Raw genomic sequence first — 27,017 nt, forward strand, 5'->3', positions numbered from 1 at the left:
TCATAATTTTAAAACTCCTAATTATCATCTTCCATTCTGTCAGCGCATAAAACCACTTTGTCAAATATGTACACTCCTTTTTGAAACACATCTTAAGTCTGGATTGTGAAATTGTGACTTTTTGTGTGAGTTAAACGTATGAACTTTAAAAAGAGTTTTAATGTCTGACTGATGTTTCTGCAGCTTGAAGATATAAATGCCCAACGTGACATGGAGGTAGATTATAACGGTGTAAGAGTCGACCACCAGGCTGCGGATACAGACTACGATAAAACAACATGGATATGGACAGAGGTCACCTTTTCCCATGTTAGTACATGCCTTATGATGATACCAAGAAGTCCACGTTCACCCTGACAAACGCCGTTCCCCACAGGAAAGATCCTTCAACCGAGGCAGATGGTGTAAAATGGAGAGTCAGAGAAGCTCTTGTGAAGAACTGTAAGGATGCTAACGACCAGACAACAGTCTATGGTGACTGGAGCAGTTCTACACAACATCAACAACGATCTGAACAACAGAGTCCCAGATCTCCTGTGGACAGCCTGAATAACATGCTGAACCATCATTATGGTGGGGGTGTCCAGTCCACCCCTACCACTACCACTACCCCCTACTCCCTACCACTAACCCCTAACCCTAACCCTAACCCTACCACTAACCCCTAACCCTACCACTAACCCCTAACCCCTAACCCTACCACTAACCCATAACCCTACCACTAACCCCTAACCCTACCACTAACCCCTAACCCCTAACCCTACCACTAACCCCTACTCCCTACCACTAACCGCTAACCCTACCACTAACCCCTAACCCTACCACTACCCCTTAACCCCTACCACTACCCCCTACTCCCTACCACTAACCGCTAACCCTACCACTAACCCCTAACCCTACCACTACCCCCTAACCCTACCACTACCCACTAACCCTACCACTACCCCCTACTCCCTACCACTACCCCCTACTCCCTACCACTACCCCCTACTCCCTACCACTAACTGCTAACCCTACCACTACCCCCTAACCCTACCACTAACCCCTAACCCTACCACTACCCCCTAACCCCTACCACTACCCCCTAACCCCTACCACTAACCGCTAACCCTACCACTAACCCCTAACCCTACCACTACCCCTTAACCCCTACCACTACCCCCTACTCCCTACCACTAACTGCTAACCCTACCACTACCCCCTAACCCTACCACTAACCCCTAACCCTGCCACTAACCCCTAACCCTACCACTACCCCCTAACCCCTACCACTAACCCCTACTCCCTACCACTAACCCCTAACCCTACCACTACCCCCTAACCCTACCACTAACCCCTACTCCCTACCACTAACCCCTAACCCTACCACTACCCCCTAACCCTATCACTAACCCCTACTCCCTACCACTAACCCCTACTCCCTACCACTACCCCCTAACACTAACCCCTAACCCTACCACTAACCCTACCACTAACCCCTAACCCCCCAGATCAGTGTCCAAAAGGTGATATTCCGAGAGCGCTTCTCCTCAAGGATCGGGATGTACGTGATCATTGTGTCTATGATGATGACTGTGTCTCTGTTGGGGTCAAAGGTTATTACCTACCTGTTGTATTTGTTTCTGTGCTGGTGATGATGATGTAGTGACATAACCACCAGGAACCTGTGACATCATCAGGTCAAGCAGGTAATAATGGACCTGGTTTAGTCTGACCTGAGATTCACTCTGTGATCAACATTCACTATTAATGACAATACTTTCTGAACTATTAGCACAGTAGACTACTGACCTGACCTGCTTTAGTAGACTACTGACCTGACCTGCTGTAGTAGACTACTGACCTGCTTTAGTAGACTACTGACCTGACCTGCTTTAGTAGACTACTGACCTGACCTGCTTTAGTAGACTACTGACCTGACCTGCTTTAGAAGACTACTGACCTGCTTTAGTAGACTACTGACCTGACCTGCTTTAGTAGACTACTGACCTGACCTGCTTTAGTAGACTACTGACCTGCTTTAGTAGACTACTGACCTGACCTGCTTTAGAAGACTACTGACCTGCTTTAGTAGACTACTGACCTGACCTGCTTTAGTAGACTACTGACCTGACCTGCTTTAGTAGACTACTGACCTGCTTTAGTAGACTACTGTACTGACCTGCTTTAGTAGACTACTGTACTGACCTGCTTTAGTAGACTACTGTACTGACCTGCTTTAGTAGACTACTGTACTGACCTGCTTTAGTAGACTACTGTACTGACCTGCTTTAGTAGACTACTGACCTGACCTGCTTTAGTAGACTACTGTACTGACCTGCTTTAGTAGACTACTGACCTGACCTGCTTTAGTAGACTACTGTACTGACCTGACCTGCTTTAGTAGACTACTGACCTGACCTGCTGTAGTAGACTACTGACCTGCTTTAGTAGACTACTGTACTGACCTGCTTTAGTAGACTACTGTACTGACCTGCTTTAGTAGACTACTGTACTGACCTGCTTTAGTAGACTACTGACCTGACCTGCTTTAGTAGACTACTGTACTTACCTGCTTTAGAAGACTACTGTACTGACCTGCTTTAGTAGACTACTGTACTGACCTGACCTGCTTTAATAGACTACTGACCTGACCTGCTGTAGTAGACTACTGTACTGACCTGACCTGCTTTAATAGACTACTGACCTGACCTGCTTTAGTAGACTACTGACCTGACCTGCTTTAATAGACTCCTGACCTGACCTGCTTTAGTAGACTACTGACCTGACCTGCTTTAGTAGACTACTGACCTGACCTGCTGTAGTAGACAGCTGTATTAGTTGTAAACAAACATTGTATACCCTCAAAACATGGTTAAAACTATAATTTTGATATCATGGATTGTCAGTCATTGCATCAGAAGCTCTGTCTATGAATTTGAGTGTTCACATTTCTCCAGCCCTATCCCTCAGCTGTTAACCCAAACAGTGACAGGGTGAGACAATGTGTTATTGTTTGAGCTGCATATTGCCCCTGTATACTGTAGGTAGTCTAGAGGTTAGAACGTTGTGACAGTAACTGATAGGTTGCTTGTTCTAGTCCCTGAGAAGGCAAGGTGGAAACATCTGCCATTCTGCCCTTGAGCAAGGCATTTAACCCCCAACAACAGTTACTGTTCCCTGGGTGCCGTGGATGTTGATTAAGGCTGTCCCCCCCACCTCTCTGATTCAGAGGGCTTGGGTTAGATGCAGAAAACACGTTCGGGATGAATTCCTTCAACTGACTAGGTTTCCCTTGTTCCCCTTATCGGTATGTCAAGTTCTGTTTGTTATATCACTGTAACCATAGAGATCCTACTTTATTTTCTAAATGTAATCAATCTTCTTCTTGGAAGGAATAAAATATCTGTAATGAAGCATTTGAAAGTCTGGTGTTTTGTACGTATGGCTTGTAAATGTAGCCAAGTGATTCCCATATGAGACAATTCAACATTGGAGAAATGTATTTGAGCTAAAAATAGTGATTATTGAAAGCTCTCTTTTAGTTGTCAGTTATTCCAAAGATGGTTTAGTATTGTTTTGTACGGTGTTTATTCTATACAAGAGCAAGGTAATGTTGATTAGTTAGTCTTTACTTCAGCATAACTCTGTAGTACGCATACAGCTCCATTCAGCGCGTAGTAAGTCATGCCTAACTTGGCTCACTAGTACTATATAGTATCACACTCAGATACACAGAACAGCAGCGCCATCTAGTGGCGACATCTCGCAACAAGTATAAAGATGTATAGAAACTGTCCAATAGAAATCCCCGATCACACTTCTAGGCGATGTCATGGCAACGTTGGCTAGCTAAGTTAATGCGCAGAAAACAACATTGATTCAAACAGTTTGAGCCCTGTGGGGCATGTGAAGGCTATCAAATCAAAGGCAAAGGCACAAATTAAATGTATTTACCTTTTTTTAATTAAAATAATTAAAGAGCAGCAGTAAATAACAAGAGCAGCATAGAAGGGGGACAATGCAAATAGTCTGGGTAGCTATTTGACAAGATGTTCAGGAGTCTTATTGCTTGGGGGTAGAAGCTGTTTAGAAGCCTCTTGGACCTAAACTTGGTGCTCCGGTACCGCTTGCCATGTGGTAGCAGAACGAACAGTCTATGACTGGGGTGGCTGGAGTCTTTGACAATTTGTAGGGCCTTCCTCTGACACTGTCTGGCATAGAGGTCCTGGATGGCAGGAAACCTGGACCGTACACACATCCCTCTGTTGTGCCTTGCGGTCGGAGGCCAAGCAGTTGCCATACCAGGCAGTGATGCAACCCGTCAGGATGCTCTCGATGGTGCAGCTGTAGAACATTTTGAGGACCTGGGGACCCACGCCAAATATGTTCAGTCTCCTGAGGGGGAATAGGCTTTGTCTTGCCCTCTTCACGACTGTCTTGGTGTGTTTGGACCATGATAGTTTGTTGGTGATGTGAACATCAAGGAACTTGAAGCTCTCAACCTGCTCCACTACAGCCCTGTCGATGAGAATGGGGGCGTGCTCGGTGCTCCTTTTCCTATAGTCCACAATCATCTCCTTTGTCTTGATCATGTTGGGGGAGAGGTTGTTATCCTGGCACCACACGGCCAGGTCTCTGACCTCCTCCCTATAGGCTGTCTCATCGTTGTCGGTGATCAGGCCTACCACTGTTGTGTCATCAGCAAACGTAATGATGGGGTTGGAGTCGTGCCTGGCCATGCAGTCATGAGTGAACAGGAGGTGACTGAGCACACACCCCTGAGGCGCCCCGTGTTGAGGATCAGCGTGGCGGATGTGTTGTTACCTACCCTTACCACCTGGGGGCAGCCCGTCAGGAAGTCCAGGATCCAGTTGCGGTGGGAGGTGTTTAGTCCCAGGGTCCTAAGCTTATTGATGATCTTTGAGGGCCCTATGGAGTTGAACGCCGAGCTGTAGTCAACAAACAGCATTATCACACAGGTGTTCATTTTGTCCAGGTGGGAAATGGCATAAATAATACAATGGTCATAAACTGTACAACACAAGCAGAGAAGAAGTCTAAGAACATTGGAATCATTGTGAATTCAGCTGAACGTTTTTGGGGGTCTTCCTGATTTCCTCGGTGCAAGAAATCCTGTCGGTGAATGTAGCCCCATCACAGGCCCCTGAGCCGGTGTAGGGATGTATTTTGGACTGGACTGTGATTGAAGACGTATGATGTTTTTTTTAGTTGACGTGTTTTATTTTATATGATATCGTTTTACCTCTTATCCGGGATATTGTTTTTACGTTTCTTATTTAATACCTCGTCCAACAGGTGGCGGTAATGCACCTTAACATTGGATGTCAACCACCGTTAAACTCCATCGAAGAAGAAGACACTTTCCCCTCATCGGATCATTGTTTAAATCACAAGGAGAGTTACAGAGGAAGTATCTTTTATAAGGTTGAATGAAATGGATTGTGTAAGAAATTGTATTAGATATTGGTAACTTGTTTTAACAACTTCTCAACATTAGCTATAGTTGACACAATATGCCCACACCCCCTCTTTCTCTTGGACATATGCTGGACTCATTAGACATATACACGACACCCACAACTCCCCTCCCCCATGATAACCACAGACACACACAACTCAAGGTTGGAGCTCAAGACAAAGAACTATCTCAGGAACCAATGGAACGTTGACACCAGGCCTGTTCAGGACTACCCAAGACCCAGATCGACCAATCGGAAGGCCAGACTTCCAGATCAACCTACTTTGCTTGTTGTCTATATAAAACTGTACAACTGCTTAAACTACCTCTTTCCGGACGGTTCCATAAGAATCAGACAGAAAGAGCCTTGCTGCAAGATTTTACTGAGATATCTTTACATGTGATTAAACGGCCTTATTATAAAATTATCCACCTCGTCCTATTGTCTCCTCTTGTTCTCCTGTCAACAGTAAACGATTTATCAACAATTGTAATCGTATTGCTACATCTGTGAAGTTGAAAAAGAATTGAAAACATTATACAGTTCTATCTCTGCCGTCATCTACCTATGATACCCGTAGCATTGGTTTGGTATCGGTAACTACCGGTACAATCAGCGGCCACTTGTCTGCATTTTCAATACTATTTTTACAATCGTAGCTATTTTAATGCATACTATCGCTTAGATTCGTGCTTTGTTGTATGGTGTAAGACGTCTGTGAAGTTGTGAAATAGTGTTTACGTGATGCAGGCTACAGTACAGTAACTTTAGCATGCTACTGTACAGTAGTTTATTTTCGTTTCCAGTGTATAACAGTTTTATTCAACATGTATCAGTCATGGATTAGCTAATACATGTATTATGTTATCTAGTTTAATGGTGTGATAATCGGGATATTTGCCTTGCGATTCAATCTACACATGAATATGGTTCTGCAATGTTAGGTAGACTATTCAATTCCCTTGGCATTCTGCAAGCATGAATACTTTACAATAATGGAAGATATGCATTGTGTTAATCTTACTATTTGTCCATGTATTGAATGATACACAGCTTTCCATAAATGCAGTGTGGACTTTTTACAGATGAAACCCCTTCCATTATGACACTCCCTTCCTGTATCTGTCATAAAGGCCTGTGCATTCTTTGTCCTTTAGTTACACAACTAAATCTAGTATCTGTCACTTACCTTTCATGCTGTAGATCTGCTGTCATGGTGCTGAGAATGCTTAGTACTGTATCTGTCACTTATGTATTCTCTGTATGTATTAGGTATGAACCCTTGGACGTACAGGTACCTCCAGCGCTCCCTCCTGCCTCACGTTTGGCCCCTGTCCCTGGTGATCTACTCCAGACCCACTTGTATCCACCCCAGGCTTCTGAACTTGCCCCAGTGGGGTGAAGACCAGAAGAGGGTGATGTCCTTCCTGCCTCTCTCTCCCTTAAATGCAGCTGGTGATTCCAGAGAGCCGGCGGGCATCTCTCAACAAGAAGCAGCAGTGGATTGACCGGATGCTGTTTACCAGGATCCTCCTACAGAGCTCACAGTTCATCACTGTCCTTTCCCTGGTGGGGTGAAGACCAGAAGAGGGTGATGTCCTTCCTGCCTCAGAATGTGCTGGGGTGAGTTTTTCCATAATAAATGAGCAGCTTAGAAATGGTAATTTAATATTTTATTTTCTCATGATCTATCAATGCCTCAGGATGCCACTGGGTAAACATTATCTAACTGATTAACTTTTACGTGATGATATGTGGAAGAAGATGTGTCTGAAGTAAACAGAGGAACTGGCCTAGAGTTAGTCCTGTCTGGTATAATTAGTGGTCAAGACTGGACAAGGAGGGTTTGATAATCTCCTCTGTATGAAGATGAGTCCTGTCTGGTATAATTAGTGGTCAAGACTGGACAAGGAGGGTCGGATAAACTCCTCTGTATGAAGATGAGTCCTGTCTGGTATAATTAGTGGTCAAGACTGGACAAGGAGGGTTGGATAAACTCCTCTGTATGAAGATGAGTCCTGTCTGGTATAATTAGTGGTCAAGACTGGACAAGGAGGGTTGGATAAACTCCTCTGTGTGAAGATGAGTCCTGTCTGGTATAATTAGTGGTCAAGACTGGACAAGGAGGGTTGGATAAACTCCTCTGTGTGAAGATGAGTCCTGTCTGGTATAATTAGTGGTCAAGACTGGACAAGGAGGGTTGGATAAACTCCCCTGTGTGAAGATGAGTCCTGTCTGGTATAATTAGTGGTCAAGACTGGACAAGGAGGGTTGGATAAACTCCTCTGTATGAAGATGAGTCCTGTCTGGTATATTTAGTGGTCAAGACTGGACAAGGAGGGTTGGATAAACTCCTCTCTATGAAGATGAGTCCTGTCTGGTATAATTAGTGGTCAAGACTGGACAAGGAGGGTTGGATAAACTCCTCTGTATGTGGAACAGGTGTGACTATTTATCATGTGTAACAATCAAACCTCCCTATTGGCTGTGTGTTCCACATTCTAAAGTAGAACCATCATTTTACTTGCTGAAATATTGTCCAGAAATGACCTCATTGGACAGAAAGGGGAACTCCTCCCCACACGCATACTGAACAAATATAATGTTTCCCTGAAACAAAGGATTCCTGTAGTTTCATGAAATGAGAAACTGATTCATAGAATATCATACATCATACAAGCCAACATTCAAGGCAACACTTTATGTAAACAATTATCAAATAAACGTCCACATCTTTAAATCACAACTACAAAGGTAATTTTACAAGAAGTAAAATAGTGTGACCTGCTTCAGCTGTTTAACATTTTTATGGTGATTGAAGTAACATTTTGTTTGTCTTAAGTGAAGCAGTCAGTTTAAATATTATCCATGAAGGTAGGGTAGACTGGGGAACAAAGTAACACAGGGTCAGTTGTAACAGATAAATGAGTCCAATTTAGAAACCAGGTAGAAAGCTCTTATTCAATGTGATAATGGTTGGTTAGTGTCTCTACATGACCAAGAGGTTTTGTTTAAAAAGGTGTTAGAGGCCCTAATGTAAATTTACCGCCTCTCCTTTTTTAAAGTATTAACCTGTGGAACATTCGTCTACTAGGTCAATTGTAACATTTAATTCCTACCACTTGGTTGAATTGTAAATGACTGGTACGTCCTAGGAACATACTTAGTGTGTAATGGTAGCTGAGATATGTTGTTTGTATAAAAATATGATTAATCTAACTTAAATAATATTTTCATAATAAACTAAAGTCTAAAAGTGATAGTTTGTTCCCCAGTCTCCTCTACTCTTACTGAGAAAAGGCCTCAACTGTAGAATCTACTTCTGCTGAGTCTGAGGTGTTAACCAGTCCAGTGCTGAGTCTGAGGTGTGTAAGGAATTGTTTAATATCTGTACATTATACAGATGCTTGACCATGAGAAAGACATACTATGCATGACCTATTGCTTACAAATAACACCTGTATTAAGAAGCTTTTTGCAGAAGACATATGCCTGTGTGTTGAACTTTACTGTTTGAAATAGATGAAGTAAGGAACTAAGACATGTCCTGTTGAGCTCCAGTATCTATTTCTACAGACTTATGAAACCAATTAAGAGGAAGAGGAGAGTTAATATCTCCCACCAATTGTAAAGGACACGTGACTTAGTTATTATCAATAGTGCTGCAAGCTATGACCTTATATGGTATTAGTTAGAGGACATCCCCCTGGGAGGGTGAACCATAGTATGGGATAAAAGGGGAATACGCCAAACACAATGCTGAGTGTCTCGCTTGCAGATTGATGTAAGTGTGTTGCAATCCTTATCAAACAAACTAACCTCTGATCAAAGAAGTTTCCGTTGGAATCTTTTCTACACATAGGGCAGAATTCCCTTACAGGTGTTAAACAGTTAATCAGTCCAGTGCTGCTCTGACCACAGTGTTGTTAGGAACCACATTTTCTAACTCTACATACACAGCCTTGTGTCATCTCTTACTGTGAACTACTTCAGTTACTGGAAATATGTCCCCCAACAACACCAGTAAATGAAACATCCATTAAATGCCTTGGTTTACAGTAAGTGTGTTAGAGGCTAAATCAGAGGTGGAAAGTTGATTGACATTTGATTGACTCCGTTTCATTCAGTTGGACACATCTTCCTCCGTTTCATTCAGTTGGACACATCTTCCTCCGTTTCATTCAGTTGGACACATCTTCCTCCGTTTCATTCAGTTGGACACATCTTCCTCCGTTTCATTCAGTTGGACACCTCTTCCTCCGTTTCATTCAGTTGGACACATCTTCCTCCGTTTCATTCAGTTGGACACATCTTCCTCCGTTTCATTCAGTTGGACACATCTTCCTCCGTTTCATTCAGTTGGACACATCTTCCTCTGTTTCATTCAGTTGGACACATCTTCCTCCGTTTCATTCAGTTGGACACATCTTCCTCCGTTTCATTCAGTTGGACACATCTTCCTCCGTTTCATTCAGTTGGACACATCTTCCTCCGTTTCATTCAGTTGGACACATCTTCCTCCGTTTCATTCAGTTGGACACATCTTCCTCCGTTTCATTCAGTTGGACACATCTTCCTCCATTTCATTCAGTTGGACACATCTTCCCCCGTTTCATTCAGTTGTAAACATCTTCCCCCGTTTCATTCAGTTGGACACATCTTCCTCCGTTTCATTCAGTTGGACACATCTTGCTCCGTTTCATTCAGTTGGACACGTCTTCCTCCGTTTCATTCAGTTGGACACGTCTTCCTCCGTTTCATTCAGTTGGACACATCTTCCTCCGTTTCATTCAGTTGGACACATCTTCCTCCGTTTCATTCAGTTGGACACATCTTCCTCCGTTTCATTCAGTTGGACACATCTTCCTCCGTTTCATTCAGTTGTATACATATCTGTAATGTATGTTAATTCTTTGAGAACTCATACTAAATAAGTTGACTTGCTGGTCAAGGGAAATGCAAGTTTACTTCTTTGAGTTGTTGCGACATAGACGCTAAGCCTTGTGGGATATTAATGAATGTGAACTCAGCAACCGTAATTCCAGAACAGTCCCACTGTTGTAATAGTGTGATGAGTATCTTCTGACAGACTCTATGCTGAGTAAAGTCATGTTTTTATCCTAAAACGTTGTTCTACCAGAACCAAAGTGTGGATGCAGTCACTATTTAGAGCAGTCTAATCTCATTCACCCAGAACTATAATCTTGTGTGATTAAGTTCTGGGTCCATACGTGTTAGAAACTACAGTAGGTGAGTCACATGTTATTTGTTACAGCAGTTTCCATTGAAACGTACAGAGGAGTGTTTGCCAATCAACCCTTTCTGTTTTGACATCTGAAGGAGGAGTCTCTGAAAACCTATTTAAATCAGTCTGTCCTGACTCAGCTCAACAGTCTCCAGTCTACCAACTGGTCTCTGAAAACCTATTTAAAGCAGTCTGTCCTGACTCAGCTCAACAGTCTCCAGTCTACCAACTGGTCTCTGTTATAACTATTTAAAGCAGTCTGTCCTGACTCAGCTCAACAGTCTCCAGTCTACCAACTGGTCTCTGAAATAACTATTTAAAGCAGTCTGTCCTGACTCAGATCAACAGTCTCCAGTCTACCAACTGGTCTCTGAAATAACTATTTAAAGCAGTCTGTCCTGACTCAGATCAACAGTCTCCAGTCTACCAACTGGTCTCTGTAACTTCATCTTTGTCTCTGTGGTGTACAGTCTTCAGGTGATGATGGGGGTATTGAATCATCTCTCTACTCTCCTCCTTCTCTCTCTCCTTCCTCCTGCTCTCTCTCATGTAGTGGAGAAGTTCAGTGACGTTCCACAGTGCAAGGAGTTCTTGCAGGTAGGACTAATGTTTTGTCATATAACATAACATGTGTATTTGTTTACTGGTATATATCACAGACAGTTATGTTACCTAGTCAGTCCTGGATGATGGAGCCCCAGGTAGGACTAATGTTTGTCATATAACATAACATGTGTATTTGTTTACTGGTATATATCACAGACAGTTATGTTACCTAGTCAGTCCTGGATGATGGAGCCCCAGGTAGTTCTAATCTCTATTCATTCAACTTGTGTATTTATTACTGGTATAGACATACATACAGTATCTTTGAGATATGAAGGCACCTTTGGTGCAACCACTTTCAGCTTAAGTCTGGATTGTTAAATTGTGAACTTGTTAGAGTTGTAATGTCTATACTAGTTAAAGAGTTTTAATGTCTAAACTAGTTAGAGTTGTAATGTCTAAACTAGTTAAAGAGTTGTAATGTCTAAACTAGTTAAAGAGTTGTAATGTCTAAACTAGTTAAAGAGTTGTAATGTCTAAACTAGTTAAAGAGTTGTAATGTCTAAACTAGTTAAAGAGTTGTAATGTCTGAACTAGTTAAAGAGTTGTAATGTCTAAACTAGTTAAAGAGTTGTAATGTCTAAACTAGTTAAAGAGTTGTAATGTCTAAACTAGTTAAAGAGTTGTAATGTCTAAACTAGTTAAAGAGTTGTAATGTCTAAACTAGTTAAAGAGTTGTAATGTCTAAACTAGTTAAAGAGTTGTAATGTCTGACTGATGTTTCTGCAGCTTGAAGATAAAAATATAAAAGAGATTAAAACCCAACATGAGGTGAAGATGCTTAATAATAATATAGATATAGAAGAGATTAAAACCCAACATGAGGTGAAGGTGCTTCATAATAATACAGATATAGGAGTCAACCATCAGGCTACATAAATAACGACCTGGGTCTGGACAGAGGCCACCTTTTCCCATGTTCGTATGCACCTGATGATGATACAATGAGGTCCACTTTCACCCTGACAAACGGCGTTCCCCAGGCAAGTTCTTTCAACGGGGGCAGCTGGAGTACAATGGATTGTGACCCCCCCAATAAAATAGAGGTTACTGTACAGAAAACTTGTTAATGAATATATGACTGTTGTTTCCTTCAGCTCGATAACAACAACCATGAAATGCAGGTGGATCATCCATACCAGGCTGGGAACTCCGACTATAATAACTCAATACCAAATAAAGGGGTGAACAGAGGTCACCTCTTCCCATGTTCACATGCGTGTGACAATGATGCTCAGAAGTCCACCTTTACCCTGACCAACATCGTTCCCCAGGTGGTGTCCTTCAACGATGGCAGCTGGAATGAAATGGAGAGAAATGTCAGAGGAAAGCTGATGACGGACTGTTTTAGTAACAACAGGAAGATAGAAGCCTATGTGGTGACTGGAGCAGTTCCCAACAACAACAACAACAACAACAAACTGAACAAACGAGTGAACATCACAGATCTCCTGTGGACAACCTTCTGCTGTGAAAACCAGAAGAAAAAAAAGTCATCAAATACCTTCGCAGATCTGTATGACAAGTATGTCAAGCTGAACAAGCATAATGGTGATGGTGTCCAGCTGTTCCCAGATCAGTGTCTAAATGTTGATAATCCTATAGCGCTTCTCCTCAAGGTTGGGGATGTACGTGATCATTGTGTCTATAATGATGACTGTGTCTGTTCCTCTGTGGGGGTCAAAGGTTATTACCTACCTGTTGTATTTGTTTCTGTGCTGGTGATGATGATGTAGTGACATAACCACCAGGAACCTGTGACATCATCAGGTCAAGCAGGTAATAATGGACCTGGTTTAGTCTGACCTGAGTTTCACGCTGTGATCAACATTCACTATTAATGACAATACTTTCTGAACTATCAGCACAGTAGACTACTGACCTGACCTGCTTTAGTAGACTACTGACCTGACCTGCTTTAGTAGACTACTGACCTGACCTGCTTTAGTAGACTACTGACCTGAACTGCTTTAGAAGACTACTGACCTGACCTGCTTTAGAAGACTACTGTACTGACCTGCTGTAGTAGACTACTGACCTGACCTGCTTTAGTAGACTACTGACCTGACCTGCTGTAGTAGACTACTGACCTGACCTGCTTTAGTAGACTACTGACCTGACCTGCTTTAGCAGACTACTGACCTGACCTGCTTTAGTAGACTACTGACCTGCTTTAGTAGACTACTGACCTGACCTGCTTTAGTAGACTACTGACCTGACCTGCTTTAGTAGACTACTGTACTGACCTGCTTTAGTAGACTACTGACCTGCTTTAGTAGACTACTGACCTGACCTGCTTTAGTAGACTACTGTACTGACCTGCTTTAGTAGACTACTGACCTGACCTGCTTTAGTAGACTACTGACCTGACCTGCTTTAGTAGACTACTGACCTGACCTGCTTTAGTAGACTACTGTACTGACCTGCTTTAGTAGACTACTGACCTGACCTGCTTTAGTAGACTACTGTACTGACCTGCTTTAGTAGACTACTGACCTGACCTGCTTTAGTAGACTACTGACCTGACCTGCTTTAGTAGACTACTGACCTGCTTTAGTAGACTACTGAACTGACCTGCTTTAGTAGACTACTGACCTGCTTTAGTAGACTACTGTACTGACCTGCTTTAGTAGACTACTGACCTGACCTGCTTTAGTAGACTACTGACCTGACCTGCTTTAGTAGACTACTGACCTGACCTGCTTTAGTAGACTACTGACCTGACCTGCTTTAGTAGACTACTGACCTGACCTGCTTTAGTAGACTACTGACCTGACCTGCTGTAGTAGACTACTGACCTGACCTGCTTTAATAGACTACTGACCTGCTGTAGTAGACTACTGACCTGACCTGCTTTAGTAGACTACTGACCTGATCTGCTTTAGCAGACTACTGACCTGACCTGCTTTAATAGACTACTGACCTGCTGTAGTAGACTACTGACCTGACCTGCTTTAGTAGACTACTGACCTGACCTGCTTTAGTAGACTACTGACCTGACCTGCTTTAGTAGACTACTGACCTGACCTGCTTTAGTAGACTACTGACCTGACCTGCTTTAGTAGACTACTGACCTGACCTGCTGTAGTAGACTACTGACCTGACCTACTTTAGTAGACTACTGACCTGCTTTAGTAGACTACTGACCTGACCTGCTTTAGTAGACTACTGACCTGACCTGCTGTAGTAGACTACTGACCTGACCTGCTTTAATAGACTACTGACCTGCTTTAGTAGACTACTGACCTGCTTCAGTACACTACTGACCTGACCTGCTTTAGTAGACTACTGACCTGATCTGCTTTAGTAGACTACTGACCTGACCTGCTTTAGTAGACTACTGACCTGACCTGCTGTAGTAGACTACTGACCTGACCTGCTTTAGTAGACTACTGTACTGACCTGCTTTAGTAGACTACTGACCTGCTTTAGTAGACTACTGTACTGACCTGCTTTAGTAGACTACTGACCTGACCTGCTTTAGTAGACTACTGACCTGCTTTAGTAGACTACTGACCTGACCTGCTTTAGTAGACTACTGACCTGCTTTAGTAGACTACTGTACTGACCTGCTTTAGTAGACTACTGACCTGCTTTAGTAGACTACTGACCTGACCTGCTTTAGTAGACTACTGACCTGCTTTAGTAGACTACTGACCTGCTTTAGTAGACTACTGACCTGCTTTAGTAGATTCACTCTGTATATTGCTTCTACACCTGCATTGCTTGCTGTTTGGGGTTTTAGGCTGGGTTTCTGTACAGCACTTCGAGATATTAGCTGATGTACGAAGGGCTATATAAAATACACTTGATTTGATTTGATGATTTGATATATTATTTGTAAGTCTTTTTCTCTTGTTAAAGGGTCAATCTGTGATTGTTGTATCCATTTGGACTTTTAAATGAATGATATGTTCCCATTGATTCTTAAAGATATAACCCAGTAGCTGATTTGGTTTTGAGTGTTGAGATTAGATTAGATTTGACCCGATCTGAAATTCAAGCTGTGATCGACATCATACGTGATAATTCAATAACATATATCATGTTAATCTCAGGATCAACTTCATACAAAATCTATTTTGAAACAAATATCTAAAATATTTACTGCTTAGCCTAGACTCACTTTGCATATGATTACAATGTTATTTTAGAATGTATAATTCATCCTTCTTATTAAAAATAAGTAAATAACATTTGAATGTGTTGTGAAAAGAGAATATACCTTCTGTCAGCAGCAGGTAGTGGACATTAACCTGCTACCCTGGTAGTGAGGATCAGCTCTGTCAGCAGCAGGTAGTGGACATTAACCTGCTACCCTGGTAGTGAGGATCAGCTCTGTCAGCAGCAGGTAGTGGACATTAACCTGCTACCCTGGTAGTGAGGATCAGCTATGTCAGCAGCAGGTAGTGGACATTAACCTGCTACCCTGGTAGTGAGGATCAGCTTTGTCAGCAGCAGGTAGTGGACATTAACCTGCTACCCTGGTAGTGAGGATCAGCTCTGTCAGCAGCAGGTAGTGGACATTAACCTGCTACCCTGGTAGTGAGGATCAGCTCTGTCAGCAGCAGGTAGTGGACATTAACCTGCTACCCTGGTAGTGAGGATCAGCTCTGTCAGCAGCAGGTAGTGGACATTAACCTGCTACCCTGGTAGTGAGGATCAGCTATGTCAGCAGCAGGTAGTGGACATTAACCTGCTACCCTGGTAGTGAGGATCAGCTCTGTCAGCAGCAGGTAGTGGACATTAACCTGCTACCCTGGTAGTGAGGATCAGCTCTGTCAGCAGCAGGTAGTGGACATTAACCTGCTACCCTGGTTGTGAGGATCAGCTCTGTCAGCAGCAGGTAGTGGACATTAACCTGCTACCCTGGTAGTGAGGATCAGCTCTGTCAGCAGCAGGTAGTGGACATTAACCTGCTACCCTGGTAGTGAAGATCAGCTCTGTCAGCAGCAGGTAGTGAACATTAACCTGCTACCCTGGTAGTGAGGATCAGCTCTGTCAGCAGCAGGTAGTGGACATTAACCTGCTACCCTGGTAGTGAGGATCAGCTCTGTCAGCAGCAGGTAGTGGACATTAACCTCCTACCCTGGTAGTGAGGATCAGCTCTGTCAGCAGCAGGTAGTGGACATTAACCTGCTACCCTGGTAGTGAGGATCAGCTCTGTCAGCAGCAGGTAGTGGACATTAACCTGCTACCCTGGTAGTGAGGATCAGCTCTGTCAGCAGCAGGTAGTGGACATTAACCTGCTACCCTGGTAGTGAGGATCAGCTCTGTCAGCAGCAGGTAGTGGACATTAACCTGCTACCCTGGTAGTGAGGATCAGCTCTGTCAGCAGCAGGTAGTGGACATTAACCTGCTACCCTGGTAGTGAGGATCAGCTCTGTCAGCAGCAGGTAGTGGACATTAACCTGCTACCCTGGTAGTGAGGATCAGCTCTGTCAGCAGCAGGTAGTGGACATTAACCTGCTACCCTGGTAGTGAGGATCAGCTCTGTCAGCAGCAGGTAGTGGACATTAACCTGCTACCCTGGTAGTGAGGATCAGCTCTGTCAGCAGCAGGTAGTGGACATTAACCTGCTACCCTGGTAGTGAGGATCAGCTCTGTCAGCAGCAGGTAGTGGACATTAACCTGCTACCCTGGTAGTGAGGATCAGCTCTGTCAGCAGCAGGTAGTGGACATTAACCTGCTACCCTGGTAGTGAGGATCAGCTCTGTCAGCAGCAGGTAGTGGACATTAACCTGCTACCCTGGTAGTGAGGATCAGCTCTGTCAGCAGCAGGTAGTGGACATTAACCTGCTACCCTGGTAGTGAGGATCAGCTCTGTCAGCAGCAGGTAGTGGACATTAACCTGCTACCCTGGTAGTGAGGATCAGCTCTGTCAGCAGCAGGTAGTGGACATTAACCTGCTACCCTGGTAGTGAGGATCAGCTCTGTCAGCAGCAGGTAGTGGACATTAACCTTCTACCCTGGTAGTGAGGATCAGCTCTGTCAGCAGCAGGTAGTGGACATTAACCTGCTACCCTGGTAGTGAGGATCAGCTCTGTCAGCAGCAGGTAGTGAACATTAACCTGCTACCCTGGTAGTGAGGATCAGCTCTGTCAGCAGCAGGTAGTGGACATTAACCTGCTACCCTGGTAGTGAGGATCAGCTCTGTCAGCAGCAGGTAGTGGACATTAACCTGCTACCCTGGTAGTGAGGATCAGCTCTGTCAGCAGCAGGTAGTGGACATTAACCTGCTACCCTGGTAGTGAGGATCAGCTCTGTCAGCAGCAGGTAGTGGACATTAACCTGCTACCCTGGTAGTGAGGATCAGCTCTGTCAGCAGCAGGTAGTGGACATTAACCTCCTACCCTGGTAGTGAGGATCTGCTCTGTCAGCAGCAGGTAGTGGACATTAACCTGCTACCCTGGTAGTGAGGATCAGCTCTGTCTTTATGTCTTCCACTGAAGTGCAGAACATCTATTTCATTTAGTTGTTGATGGACAGCAGCTCAACAATGGGGATCTTTGTTGTCTTTGGACTTGGAACAAAAGGGGAAGATTAAAATGTGTTTTTCCTGGTTCAAGTGAGGTTGAACAGGGATTGAAAATGTGATCATCGTTAGACAATAAGAGTCTTGTTCAGTACACAAAGCAGGTCCCTAATCAATTGAAAGTAATGATCAGATTTCAAGAATGTTTAGGTTAAAAACCAGCAATGACAAAGCAAGTTAGAATTTTGGCTTCCCATCCCTCTTTATATTTCACTCATCCTGTTCTACTCTCTCTCTCTCTGTTCCTCCCTGTCTCATCCTGTTCTACTCTCTCTCTCTGTTCCTCCCTGTCTCATCCTGTTCTACTCTCTCTGTTCCTCCCTGCCTCATCCTGTTCTACTCTCTCTCTCTGTTCCTCCCCGTCTCATCCTGTTCTACTCTCTCTCTGTTCCTCCCTGTCTCATCCTGTTCTACTCTCTCTCTGTTCCTCCCTGTCTCATCCTGTTCTACTCTCTCTGTTCCTCCCAGTCTCATCCTGTTCTACTCTCTCTGTTACTCCCTGTCTCATCCTGTTCTACTCTCTCTCTGTTCCTCCCTGTCTCATCCTGTTCTACTCTCTCTCTGTTCCTCCCTGTCTCATCCTGTTCTACTCTCTCTCTCTCTTTCTGTTCCTCCCTGTCTCATCCTGTTCTACTCTCTCTGTTCCTCCCTGTCTCATCCTGTTCCTCCCTGTCTCATCCTGTTCTACTCTCTCTGTTCCTCCCTGTCTAATCCTGTTCTACTCTCTCTCTCTCTCTCTTTTCCTCCCTGTCTCATCCTGTTCTACTCTCTCTGTTCCTCCCTGTCTCATCCTGTTCTACTCTCTCTCTGTTCCTCCCTGTCTCATCCTGTTCTACTCTCTCTCTCTGTTCCTCCCTGTCTCATCCCGTTCTACTCTCTCTCTGATCCTCCCTGTCTCATCCTGTTCTACTCTCTCTCTCTCTTTCTGTTCCTCCCTGTCTCATCCTGTTCTACTCTCTCTGTTCCTCCCTGTCTCATCCTGTTCCTCCCTGTCTCATCCTGTTCTACTCTCTCTGTTCCTCCCTGTCTCATCCTGTTCTACTCTCTCTCTCTCTCTCTTTTCCTCCCTGTCTCATCCTGTTCTACTCTCTCTGTTCCTCCCTGTCTCATCCTGTTCTACTCTCTCTCTGTTCCTCCCTGTCTCATCCTGTTCTACTCTCTCTCTCTGTTCCTCCCTGTCTCATCCTGTTCTACTCTCTCTCTCTGTTCCTCCCTGTCTCATCCTGTTCTACTCTCTCTGTTCCTCCCTGTCTCATCCTGTTCTACTCTCTCTCTGTTCCTCCCTGTCTCATCCTGTTCTACTCTCTCTCTGTTCCTCCCTGTCTCATCCTGTTCTACTCTCTCTCTGTTCCTCCCTGTCTCATCCTGTTCTACTCTCTCTCTGATCCTCCCTGTCTCATCCTGTTCTACTCTCTCTCTCTGTTCCTCCCTGTCTCATCCTGTTCTACTCTCTCTCTGTTCCTCCCTGTCTCATCCCGTTCTACTCTCTCTCTGTTCCTCCCTGTCTCATCCTGTTCTACTTTCTCTCTGTTCCTCCCTGTCTCATCCTGTTCTACTCTCTCTGTTCCTCCCTGTCTCATCCTGTTCTACTCTCTCTGTTCCTCCCTGTCTCATCCTGTTCTACTCTCTCTCTCTGTTCCTCCCTGTCTCATCCTGTTCTACTCTCTCTGTTCCTCCCTGTCTCATCCTGTTCTACTCTCTCTCTGTTCCTCCCTGTCTCATCCTGTTCTACTCTCTCTCTCTGTTCCTCCCTGTCTCATCCTGTTCTACTCTCTCTCTCTGTTCCTCCCTGTCTCATCCTGTTCTACTCTCTCTCTCTGTTCCTCCCTGTCTCATCCTGTTCTACTCTCTCTGTTCCTCCCTGTCTCATCCTGTTCTACTCTCTCTCTGTTCCTCCCTGTCTCATCCCGTTCTACTCTCTCTCTGATCCTCCCTCTCTCATCCTGTTCTACTCTCTCTCTGTTCCTCCCTGTCTCATCCTGATCTACTCTCTCTGTTCCTCCCTGTCTCATCCTGTTCTACTCTCTCTCTGTTCCTCCCTGTCTCATCCTGTTCTACTCTCTCTCTATGTTCCTCCCTGTCTCATCCTGTTCTACTCTCTCTGTTCCTCCCTGTCTCATCCTGTTCTACTCTCTCTCTCTGTTCCTCCCTGTCTCATCCTGTTCTACTCTCTCTCTGTTCCTCCCTGTCTCATCCCGTTCTACTCTCTCTCTGTTCCTCCCTGTCTCATCCTTTTCTACTCTCTCTCTGTTCCTCCCTGTCTCATCCTGTTCTACTCTCTCTCTCTGTTCCTCCCTGTCTCATCCTGTTCTACTCTCTCTGTTCCTCCCTGTCTCATCCTGTTCTACTCTCTCTCTCTGTTCCTCCCTGTCTCATCCTGTTCTACTCTCTCTCTCTCTGTTCCTCCCTGTCTCATCCTGTTCTACTCTCTCTCTGTTCCTCCCTGTCTCATCCTGTTCTACTCTCTCTCTCTCTGTTCCTCCCTGTCTCATCCTGTTCTACTCTCTCTCTCTGTTCCTCCCTGTCTCATCCTGTTCTACTCTCTCTGTTCCTCCCTGTCTCATCCTGTTCTACTCTCTCTCTCTGTTCCTCCCTGTCTCATCCTGTTCTACTCTCTCTCTCTGTTCCTCCCTGTCTCATCCTGTTCTACTCTCTCTCTGTTCCTCCCTGTCTCATCCTGTTCTACTCTCTCTCTCTGTTCCTCCCTGTCTCATCCTGTTCTACTCTCTCTCTCTGTTCCCCCCTGTCTCATCCTGTTCTACTCTCTCTGTTCCTTCCTGTCTCATCCTGTTCTACTCTCTCTCTGTTCCTCCCTGTCTCATCCTGTTCTACTCTCTCTCTATGTTCCTCCCTGTCTCATCCTGTTCTACTCTCTCTCTGATCCTCCCTGTCTCATCCTGTTCTACTCTCTCTCTCTGATCCTCCCTGTCTCATCCTGTTCTACTCTCTCTCTCTGTTCCTCCCTGTCTCATCCTGTTCTACTCTCTCTGTTACTCCCTGTCTCATCCTGTTCTACTCTCTCTCTCTCTTCTCTGTATCCTGTTCTACTCTCTCTGTTCCTCCCTGTCTCATCCTGTTCTACTCTCTCTCTGTTCCTCCCTGTCTCATCCTGTTCTACTCTCTCTCTGTTCCTCCCTGTCTCATCCTGTTCTATTCTCTCTGTTCCTCCCTGTCTCATCCTGTTCTACTCTCTCTCTCTGTTCCTCCCTGTCTCATCCTGTTGTACTCTCTCTCTCTGTTCCTCCCTGTCTCATCCTGTTCTATTCTCTCTCTCTGTTCCTCCCTGTCTCATCCTGTTCTACTCTCTCTCTCTGTTCCTCCCTGTCTCATCCTGTTCTACTCTCTCTCTCTGTTCCTCCCTGTCTCATCCTGTTCTACTCTCTCTCTCTGTTCCTCCCTGTCTCATCCTGTTCTACTCTCTCTCTGTTCCTCCCTGTCTCATCCTGTTCTACTCTCTCTCTGTTCCTCCCTGTCTCATCCCGTTCTACTCTCTCTCTGATCCTCCCTCTCTCATCCTGTTCTACTCTCTCTCTGTTCCTCCCTGTCTCATCCTGATCTACTCTCTCTGTTCCTCCCTGTCTCATCCTGTTCTACTCTCTCTCTGTTCCTCCCTGTCTCATCCTGATCTACTCTCTCTGTTCCTCCCTGTCTCATCCTGTTCTACTCTCTCTCTGTTCCTCCCTGTCTCATCCTTTTCTACTCTCTCTCTGTTCCTCCCTGTCTCATCCTGTTCTACTCTCTCTCTGTTCCTCCCTGTCTCATCCTGTTCTACTCTCTCTCTCTCTGTTCCTCCCTGTCTCATCCTGTTCTACTCTCTCTCTCTGTTCCTCCCTGTCTCATCCTGTTCTACTCTCTCTGTTCCTCCCTTTCTCATCCTGTTCTACTCTCTCTCTCTGTTCCTCCCTGTCTCATCCTGTTCTACTCTCTCTCTCTCTGTTCCTCCCTGTCTCATCCTGTTCTACTCTCTCTCTCTGTTCCTCCCTGTCTCATCCTGTTCTACTCTCTCTGTTCCTCCCTTTCTCATCCTGTTCTACTCTCTCTCTCTGTTCCTCCCTGTCTCATCCTGTTCTACTCTCTCTCTCTCTGTTCCTCCCTGTCTCATCCTGTTCTACTCTCTCTCTCTCTGTTCCTCCCTGTCTCATCCTGTTCTACTCTCTCTGTTCCTCCCTGTCTCATCCTGTTCTACTCTCTCTGTTTCTCCCTGTCTCATCCTGTTCTACTCTCTCTGTTTCTCCCTGTCTCATCCTGTTCTACTCTCTCTGTTTCTCCCTGTCTCATCCTGTTCTACTCTCTCTGTTCCTCCCTGTCTCATCCTGTTCTACTCTCTCTCTGTTCCTCCCTGTCTCATCCTTTTCTACTCTCTCTCTGTTCCTCCCTGTCTCATCCTGTTCTACTCTCTCTCTGTTCCTCCCTGTCTCATCCTGTTCTACTCTCTCTCTCTCTGTTCCTCCCTGTCTCATCCTGTTCTACTCTCTCTCTCTGTTCCTCCCTGTCTCATCCTGTTCTACTCTCTCTGTTCCTCCCTTTCTCATCCTGTTCTACTCTCTCTCTCTGTTCCTCCCTGTCTCATCCTGTTCTACTCTCTCTCTCTCTGTTCCTCCCTGTCTCATCCTGTTCTACTCTCTCTCTCTGTTCCTCCCTGTCTCATCCTGTTCTACTCTCTCTGTTCCTCCCTTTCTCATCCTGTTCTACTCTCTCTCTCTGTTCCTCCCTGTCTCATCCTGTTCTACTCTCTCTCTCTCTGTTCCTCCCTGTCTCATCCTGTTCTACTCTCTCTCTCTGTTCCTCCCTGTCTCATCCTGTTCTACTCTCTCTGTTCCTCCCTGTCTCATCCTGTTCTACTCTCTCTGTTTCTCCCTGTCTCATCCTGTTCTACTCTCTCTGTTTCTCCCTGTCTCATCCTGTTCTACTCTCTCTTTCTCCCTGTCTCATCCTGTTCTACTCTCTCTCTGTTCCTCCCTGTCTCATCCTGTTCTACTCTCTCTCTCTGTTCCTCCCTGTCTCATCCTGTTCTACTCTCTCTCTCTGTTCCTCCCTGTCTCATCCTGTTCTACTCTCTCTCTGTTCCTCCCTGTCTCATCCTGTTCTACTCTCTCTCTCTGTTCCTCCCTGTCTCATCCTGTTCTACTCTCTCTCTGTTCCTCCCTGTCTCATCCTGTTCTACTCTCTCTCTCTGTTCCTCCCTGTCTCATCCTGTTCTACTCTCTCTCTCTGTTCCTCCCTGTCTCATCCTGTTCTACTCTCTCTGTTCCTTCCTGTCTCATCCTGTTCTACTCTCTCTCTGTTCCTCCCTGTCTCATCCTGTTCTACTCTCTCTCTCTGTTCCTCCCTGTCTCATTCTGTTCTACTCTCTCTCTGTTCCTCCCTGTCTCATCCTGTTCTACTCTCTCTCTGTTCCTCCCTGTCTCATCCTGTTCTACTCTCTCTCTGTTCCTCCCTGTCTCATCCTGTTCTACTCTCTCTGTTCCTCCCTGTCTCATCCTGTTCTACTCTCTCTCTGTTCCTCCCTGTCTCATCCTGTTCCTCCCTGTCTCATCCTGTTCCTCCCTGTCTCATCCTGTTCCTCCCTGTCTCATCCTGTTCTACTCTCTCTGTTCCTCCCTGTCTCATCCTGTTCTACTCTCTCTCTCTCTCTCTCTGTTCCTCCCTGTCTCATCCTGTTCTACTCTCTCTGTTCCTCCCTGTCTCATCCTGTTATACTCTCTCTCTCTGTTCCTCCCTGTCTCATCCTGTTCTACTCTCTCTCTGTTCCTCCCTGTCTCATCCTGTTCTACTCTCTCTCTCTGTTCCTCCCTGTCTCATCCTGTTCTACTCTCTCTCTGTTCCTCCCTGTCTCATCCTGTTCTACTCTCTCTCTCTGTTCCTCCCTGTCTCATCCTGTTCTACTCTCTCTCTGTTCCTCCTTGTCTCATCCTGTTCTACTCTCTCTCTGTTCCTCCCTCTCTAATCCTTTTCTACTCTCTCTGTTCCTCCCTGTCTCATCCTGTTCTACTCTCTCTCTGTTCCTCCCTGTCTCATCCTGTTCTACTCTCTCTGTTCCTCCCTGTCTCATCCTGTTCTACTCTCTCTCTCTGTTCCTCCCTGTCTCATCCTGTTCTACTCTCTCTCTCTGTTCCTCCCTGTCTCATCCTGTTCTACTCTCTCTCTGTTCCTCCCTGTCTCATCCTGTTCTACTCTCTCTCTGTTCCTCCCTGTCTCATCCTGTTCTACTCTCTCTGTTCCTCCCTGTCTCATCCTGTTCTACTCTCTCTCTGTTCCTCCCTGTCTCATCCTGTTCTACTCTCTCTCTCTGTTCCTCCCTGTCTCATCCTGTTCTACTCTCTCTCTCTGTTCCTCCCTGTCTCATCCTGTTCCTCTCTCTCTGTTCCTCCCTGTCTCATCCTGTTCTACTCTCTCTCTCTGTTCCTCCCTGTCTCATCCTGTTCTACTCTCTCTCTGTTCCTCCCTGTCTCATCCTGTTCTACTCTCTCTGTTCCTCCCTGTCTCATCCTGTTCTACTCTCTCTGTTCCTCCCTGTCTCATCATGTTCTACTCTCTCTCTGTTCCTCCCTGTCTCATCCTGTTCTACTCTCTCTCTGTTCCTCCCTGTCTGATCCTGTTCTACTATCTCTCTGTTCCTCCCTGTCTCATCCTGTTCTACTCTCTCTCTCTGTTCCTCCCTGTCTCATCCTGTTCTACTCTCTCTCTGTTCCTCCCTGTCTCATCCTGTTCTACTCTCTCTCTCTCTGTTCCTCCCTGTCTCATCCTGTTCTACTCTCTCTGTTCCTCCCTGTCTCATCCTGTTCTACTCTCTCTCTCTGTTCCTCCCTGTCTCATCCTGTTCTACTCTCTCTGTTCCTCCCTGTCTCATCCTGTTCTACTCTCTCTCTGTTCCTCCCTGTCTCATCCTGTTCTACTCTCTCTCTGTTCCTCCCTGTCTCATCCTGTTCTACTCTCTCTCTGTTCCTCCCTGTCTCATCCTGTTCTACTCTCTCTGTTCCTCCCTGTCTCATCCTGTTCTACTCTCTCTGTTCCTCCCTGTCTCATCCTGTTCTACTCTCTCTGTTCCTCCCTGTCTCATCCTGTTCTACTCTCTCTGATCCTCCCTGTCTCATCCTGTTCTACTCTCTCTCTCTGTTCCTCCCTGTCTCATCCTGTTCTACTCTCTCTCTGTTCCTCCCTGTCTCATCCTGTTCTACTCTCTCTGTTCCTCCCTGTCTCATCCTGTTCTACTCTCTCTCTCTGTTCCTCCCTGTCTCACCCTGTTCTACTCTCTCTCTCTGTTCCTCCCTGTCTCATCCTGTTCTACTCTCTCTGTTCCTCCCTGTCTCATCCTGTTCTACTCTCTCTCTGTTCCTCCCTCTCACCCTGTTCTACTCTCTCTCTCTGTTCCTCCCTGTCTCATCCTGTTCTACTCTCTCTGTTCCTCCCTGTCTCATCCTGTTCTACTCTCTCTCTGTTCCTCCCTATCACATCAGTTTTTATGGAATAGACCTATAGTTACATCAGTTTATATGGAATAGGCCTATAGTTACATCAGTTTATATGGAATAGACCTATAGTTACATCAGTTTATATGGAATAGACCTATAGTTACATCAGTTTATATGGAATAGACCTATAGTTACATCAGTTTATATGGAATAGGCCTATAGTTACATCAGTTTATATGGAATAGACCTATAGTTATATCAGTTTATATGGAATAGACCTATAGTTATATCAGTTTATATGGAATAGACCTATAGTTACATCAGTTTATATGGAATAGACCTATAGTTACATCAGTTTATATGGAATAGACCTATAGTCACATCAGTTTATATGGAATAGGCCTATAGTTACATCAGTTTATATGGAATAGACCTATAGTTACACCAGTTTATATGGAATAGACCTATAGTTACATCAGTTTATATGGAATAGACCTATAGTTACATCAGTTTATATGGAATAGGCCTATAGTTACATCAGTTTATATGGAATAGACCTATAGTTACACCAGTTTATATGGAATAGATCTATAGTTACATCAGTTTACATGGAATAGACCTACAGTTACATCAGTTTATATGGAATAGGCCTACAGTTACATCAGTTTATATGGAATAGACCTATAGTTACATCAGTTTATATGGAATAGACCTATAGTTACATCAGTTTATATGGAATAGACCTATAGTTACATCAGTTTATATGGAATAGGCCTATAGTTACATCAGTTTATATGGAATAGACCTATAGTTACATCAGTTTATATGGAATAGACCTAAGGTTACACCAGTTTATATGGAATAGACCTATAGTTACATCAGTTTATATGGAATAGACCTATAGTTACATCAGTTTATATGGAATAGACCTATAGTTACATCAGTTTATATGGAATAGACCTATAGTTACATCAGTTTATATGGAATAGACCTATAGTTACATCAGTTTATATGGAATAGACCTAAGGTTACACCAGCGCCATGGAATCAGAGAGCATTTTAAGCAAATTCACCCCTCCTCCTCCCTTGACATCTGAAGGAGGAGTCTCTGAAAACTTATTTAAAGCAGTCTGTCCTGACTCAGTTCAACAGTCTCTCCAGTCTACCAACTGGTCTCTGTTATAACTATTTAAATCAGTCTGTCCTGACTCAGATCAACAGTCTCCAGTCTACCAACTGGTCTCTGAAATAACTATTTAAATCAGTCTGTCCTGACTCAGCTCAACAGTCTCCAGTCTACCAACTGGTCTCTGTAACTTCATCTTTGTCTTTGTGGTGTACAGTCTTCAGGTGATGATGGGGGTATTGAATCATCTCTCTACTCTCCTCCTTTTCTCTCTCCTTCCTCCTGCTCTCTCTCATATAGTGGATAAGTTCAGTAATGTTACAGACTGTGAGAAGTTCTTCCTGGGGGGAACAACTCCAAATCTCCCAGGTATTTTGGTTGGTGGAACAGTCCAGAACCAGAACCGCTACAAGCCGATCTGCCAGAATTACAAGAACATCTACAGGTTTGCAACTCTCTACGACACGACCAACAGGATCCCTGTGTTCTCAGCCTACACCTTCACTGGTCCTGGGGGCAAGAGACCAAAAAATATACCCTGGATGATAGAGCCCCAGGTAGGACTAATCTCTATTCATTCAACATGTGTATTTATTTACTGCTATAGACATACAGTATCTTTGATACAATA

Source organism: Salvelinus namaycush, unplaced genomic scaffold, assembly GCF_016432855.1.
Source record: "Salvelinus namaycush isolate Seneca unplaced genomic scaffold, SaNama_1.0 Scaffold273, whole genome shotgun sequence".
Classification (NCBI taxonomy): Eukaryota; Metazoa; Chordata; class Actinopteri; order Salmoniformes; family Salmonidae; genus Salvelinus; species Salvelinus namaycush.